Below are 6,451 nucleotides of genomic sequence, written 5' to 3' on the forward strand. Positions count from 1 at the left end.
CACTTGGCACCATCCGCTGTGAATTTATTGCGCTGGTGCCATGTTCTTGTCGCCGTAAATGTAGGGCACCGGGATGGTGCAGGGACAGGAGCGGTGATTGTACTATCCACATCGGTGTCATCTGTAGATTTCAGCTGTCACTCTGCTGGTAACTCAGATCGTGGCCATTTAACCTTTCAGATGCCGCGGTCAATAGTGACCATGTCATCTAAGTGGTTAGACAGAGGGTGGGGGCTTCCTCTGTCAAGCCATCAGCACTGCCGCAATGAGATCGTGGGGTGCCAATAGGTTTTCATGGGGTTTAAAGGCAGGGCCTTTTAGATGCCTGCCAGTTTTAACACTAACCGGCACAATACACTACGTTACAGAAGTATTGCAGTGTATGTTTAAAGGGATCACCCGTCCGAGTCCATGTAATGGAACCTCTTGTGGTACTGCCATGGTGTCCAGTGCCAGCTACTGAGTGGCCTCTTTATCCATTGTTACAAAACTCACAAGGATAGTGGAACCGCTTGCGTACTGTCATTGGGTTGAGTGCCAGCTACCGGGTGGCTTCCTTCACCAATGTTACAGAACTCACCAGGGTAGTGGAATCTCTTGTGGTACTGCCATGGGGTCCAGCACTAGTGCCAGCTACTGGATGGCCTCTTTATTCAATGTTACAGAACTCGCCAGAATAGTAGAACCTCTTGTGGTACTGTCATAGGGTCCAGTGCCAGCTACTGAGTGCCCTCCTTATCCAATGTTACAGAACTCTATAGGATAGTGAAACCTCTTGAGGTACTGCCTTTGGGTCCAGTGCCAGCTACTGAGTAGCTTCCTCATCCTATGTTCTAGAACTGACCAGGCTAGTGGAACCTCTTGTGGTACTGCCATGGCGTCCTGTGTAAGCTACCAAGTGGCCTCCTTGTCCTAGGTTACGGAACTCACCGGGATAGTTGAACCTCTTGTGCCGCAACCAAAGTGCTGACTAACCAGGACACTATTCCTAAGGGACCCACCAATTCTTCACCTTTAACCTTACGGATGGATGTACTTTTTCTGCTGAGATTCCCAGGTTTCGGGCACCGGCGTAGTCACTGTTTGGCAGTAGATGCACGGCTGACCATGTCAGGCACAGACGGACTGAAGTACCGGGGATGACCTGTGGCGTAGTCAGAAGATGGAACAGAGGTTGGCAACTGGGAGTTCAACAGGAAAGGCACCAGGCGTTAATCTGAAGGGGAAGGCAGGACACAGCAAAGTTTTAAATAGGAATCGGGAAAGGCAAATCCGTTGTAATAATGCAAGAAGTCAGGGGGTCACTCAACTGAGGTTCAGACCGGATCTGAAGGGGTGATTCCTCTTTAAATGCTATTCTTCCTGCCAAATATGACAGAATCTGTTATTTAGCCTCTGATGCAGATGTAAACTGAGTCTAAGTAGAACCGTAGGGGTCCTAGTCTTGCGCCTGTTAAGCGGACGGTAAAATGTAGCCATATTTTGGCCACCTGCTCCTGAGCCTCCCGGGTGTCTGCATTAGGGACCTCACTGCTATGGTAAAACCTCCGCATTTCTGCACTAGTCGCCACACGTCCGTATATGTATCTACAGCTTCGGTTAATTAGAACATTTGGAATTTTTAGATTTACTGCAGCTTCACAAAGGGTTTTCTGAGTGCAGAAGAGAATGTGACAAGTGTAATTATCGCTTCATATTTTAAGTACGTTTTGCCAAGAAGTTTTTCTACTTGTCTTTGTCTTAACCCTTTGTGTATGTTACATCTTAGTAAACGGCCCCATGGTCATAAAAGTCTGGTCCAGCTGGTAACGGATATATTTCCCAATACAGGACTGTGGCATAACAGAACCCAAAACCAGACCTGTCAATCATACTGCTGTCCCTCCAACATAAAGTTACTCCGCTTATTAACAATAGACGATGGCTACGATAAGACATGAATGTATCAATCTCATATCTATATATTTATCTAACCTCTCTGATTTGTTTATATATCTCATATATTTCATAAATATCTTTCATGTTTCTATCTTTTTTATATATATATATATATATATATATATATATTTACCTATCTATCTCACTAACCTGTGAACTTTTTATTTATCTATCTCCCTCATATCTATCTTTCTCCCTATCTATCTCTATCTATCTATCCCTCATATGTATCTATCTACCTCATATGTATCTATCTACCTCATATCTATCTATCTACCTCATATCTATCTATCTACCTATCTCATATCTATCTACCTATCTCATATCTATCTATCTCATATCTATCTATCTATCTATCTATCTACCTCATATCTATCTACCTCATATCTACCTCATATCTATCTATCTCTCTCGTATCTATCTATCTATCTCTCTCTCTCATATCTATCTATCTACCTCATATCTATCTATCTATCTATCTATCTCATATCTATCTATCTACCTCCTATCTATCTATCTATCTATCTACCTCATATCTATCTACCTCATATCTACCTCATATCTATCTATCTCTCTCATATCTATCTATCTAACTACCTCATATCTATCTATCTATCTACCTCATATCTATCTATCTATCTATCTACCTCATATCTATCTATCTATCTCTCTCATATCTATCTATCTATCTATCTCTCTCATATCTATCTATCTATCTAACTACCTCATATCTATCTATCTATCTATCTATCTACCTCATATCTATCTATCTATCTATCTACCTCATATCTATCTATCTATCTCTCTCATATCTATCTACCTCATATCTATTTCTCTATCTATCTCATATCTATCTATCTCATATCTATCTACCTCATATCTATCTACCTCATATCTATATATCTATCTACCTCATATCTATCTACCTCATATCTATCTACCTCATATCTATCTCTCTCATATCTATCTCTCTCATATCTATCTATCTCATATCTATCTATCTCATATCTATCTAGCTCTCTCATATCTATCTATCTATCTCTCTCATATCTATCTATCTACCTCATATCTATCTATCTACCTCATATCTATCTACCTCATATCTATCTACCTCATATCTATCTACCTCATATCTATCTATCTCTCTCATATCTATCTATCTATCTCTCTCATATCTATCTCTCTCATATCTATCTATCTCATATCTATCTACCTCATATCTATCTATCTATCTACCTCATATCTATCTATCTACCTCATTATCTATCCTTTATTTATTTTTTACTTCAGGTGTTTCGTTGTACTTTTATTCTAGTATAATAATACAACTTTCTTTCCTATCTGCACAGTCTCTAGAGATGTTTTGTTGATGTCTGAGCAGTCTGTTCTTCCTTCGCTGCACTTTTTGCAGTCTCCTCCATTGTTCTGAACATGTGGAATATATTAAGGAAAAATTGTTAATAACGAAAAGTGCCGAAATTATATTTCCTCACAACCAATAACAGATTTGCTTTCATTACATAAACTTGGTTGCTATGGGTAACATTGTAGCGTCCCTTAAAATATGGAATCGACTATCAATAGCAGATAAGTCCTCGAATCGTCCTCTTCTGTCACATTATTAGTAACAGGAGCTAATAACTCCAATCACCAGTCGCTTTTTTATATGTTTCTCAGAAAGCTGAGTGACAACTACTTTCCCAGACTAAACAGCAAATCTGGATCTACATCCACAGCTGGGTGACAAACCGTATGAGAACTGTAGGGGCATGCCCCCACGTGGCGGTTTTCCTCCGCAACTGTCCGCATCAATGCCGCACAGAATCTGCGTTGCAGATTCTGCGGCGGATCTGTCCAAAATGTGCAGTAAATTGATGCGGACTAGCTGCTGCGGACTGCGGGAAAAGTGCTTCCCTTCTCTCTATCAGTGCAGGATATCAGTGCAGGATAGAGAGAAGGGACAGCACTTTCCCTAGTGAAAGTAAACGAATTTCATACTTACCGGCCGTTGTCTTGGTGACGCGTCCCCCTTTCGGCATCCAGCCCGACTTCCCTGGATGACGCGGCAGTCCATGTGACCGCTGCAGCCTGTGATTGGCCTGTGATTGGCTGCAGCTGTCACTTAGACTGAAACGTCATCCTGGGAAGCCGGACTGGAGACAGAAGCAGGGAGTTCTCGGTAAGTATGAACTTCTATTTTTTTACAGGTTGATTTATATTGGGATCGGTAGTCACTGTCCAGGGTGCAGAAACAGTTACTGCCGATCGCTTAACTCTTTCAGCACCCTGGACCGTGACTATTTACTGACGTCGCCTAGCAACGCTCCCGTAATTACGGGAGCCCCATTGACTTCCTCAGTCTGGCTGTAGACCTAGAAATACATAGGTCCAGCCAGAATGAAGAAATGTCATGTTAAAAAACCAATACGCTCCGCAGCACACATAACATGTGCATGACAGCTGCGGACTTCATTGCGGAACTTAGAATCTCCATTGAAGTCAATGGAGAAATTCCGCCATGAGTCCGCAACCAGTCCGCCACAACTCCGCAACAGACAGAGCATGCTGCGGACACCAAATTCCGCTCCGCAGCCTATGCTCCGCAGCGGAATTTTACGCATCGTCTAAACGAACACTTCTAAATTAAAGTGGAAGTCAATGGAGAAACGGCTCCGCTGCGGATTAACGCTGCGTAGTGTCCGCAGCGGAATTCAAGTGAAATTCCGCCACGTGTGAACCCAGCCTAATGGTGGCCATATTGGTTGTCACCCAGCTTCCCCAGCCACAGACAAAAATATGAAACATTGATTATATATTATTAACTGTTTGACACAAAAAACAACTAAAACGTTATGTTAACTGATGATTTAAAGGGGAAATGCCCATTTATCTGTCCTAATAATCACCCCCAGTGAATACTACATCCAATATTATCCTGTTTTTGATCTTCTATTAAAGTTTTTTGCATGTGACATCTGTCACCGAACAATCTGCCCCGTACACAGATACTGTTAAGCACTTGGTCGTTTGTTCTGCACCTGTAGAGACGGCGTTTAGTTAAAAAAAAAAAAAAATGATTTACTTTTTTTAAAAATTTGTGGCTTTTATGATGTGAATTACAAGAAAGAGGAAGGTTAACGGGACAGAGAACAACGACGCTGCAGATGTTGACAGACGGCGATATAAAGGAAATCCTTCATGTAACAGATGAGATCTGCAGAATTATTATAAACATCTGTTCCTCGGCTCCAGTCGTATGTAAGCTTCCGGCTCACTGAATGCACTGACATATACACCTGCTGACGAAATATAGGCCTGTTAGGATATGTTCACACACAAATGCAAAATATGTCTGAAATTACGGAGCTGTTTTCAGGCGAAAACAGCTGAATTTCAGACGTTTTTGCAAATATTCACGTTTTTCGCTGCGTCTTTTACTGACGTAATTGGAGCTGTTTTTCATTGGAGTCCATGAAAAACTGCTCCAAAAACGTCCCAAGAAGTGTCCTGCACTTCTTTGACGCGGGTGTCTTTTTACGCGCCGTCTTTTGACAGCGAAGTGTAAAATTACACCTGATCTGCACAGAACATCGTAAAACCCATTGCAAGCAATGGGCAGATGTTTGCAGATGTATTGGAGCTGTCTTTTCAGGCGTAATTCGAGGCGTAAGACACCTGAATTACGTCCGAAAATAGGCCGTGTGAACATACCCTTAGGTAGTTATACACTGATCAGCCATAACATTAGAACCACTGACAGGTGAAGTGAATATCATTGATGATCTGGCTACAATAACGCCTGACAGGGGGGAAGTGGCAGGAAGGAAGTGGCCAGTCTGTTCTTGAAGTTGATGTTGGAAGCAGAAAAAATGGTCAAGTGTAAGAATCCGAGTGACGTTGACAAGGGCCAAATTGTGTTGAGAGTCAGAGCATCTCCAGAACGGCCGGTCTTGTAATGTGTTCTCGGTATGTAGTGGGTAGTATCTACCAGTGGTGCTCCAAGGAAGGCTACCGGAGAACCGGCAACAGGGTCATGGGTGCCCAAGGCTCATTGATTCGTGTGGGGAGTGAAGGCTAGCCTGTCTGGCCCGATCCCACAGAAGCGCTACTGTACCACAAATTGCGGAAAAAGTCACAGTTGGCAATGATGGAAGGATGTGACAACATGCAGAGCATTGCAGCTTGCTGTATATGGGGCTGTGTCACTGCAGAATGGTCAGATTGCCCATGCTGACCCCTGTCCACTGCCGAAAACGCCTTCAATGGACACGTGAGCATCAGAACTGGATCATGGAGTCTAGGAAGAAGGCGCCTGGTCTGATGAATCATATTTTCTTTACATCATGTAGACGACCGGGTGCGTGTGCGTCGCTGACCTGGGGAAGAGATAGCAGGATACGTTATGGGAAGAAGACAAGACGGCGGGGGCAATGTGGTGCTATGGACAATGTTCTGCTGGGAAACCTTGTGTCCTGGCATTCATGTGGATGTGACCTCTACCACCGACCTAAAC

Source organism: Rhinoderma darwinii, chromosome 5 (genome assembly GCF_050947455.1).
Source record: "Rhinoderma darwinii isolate aRhiDar2 chromosome 5, aRhiDar2.hap1, whole genome shotgun sequence".
Lineage (NCBI taxonomy): Eukaryota > Metazoa > Chordata > Amphibia > Anura > Rhinodermatidae > Rhinoderma > Rhinoderma darwinii.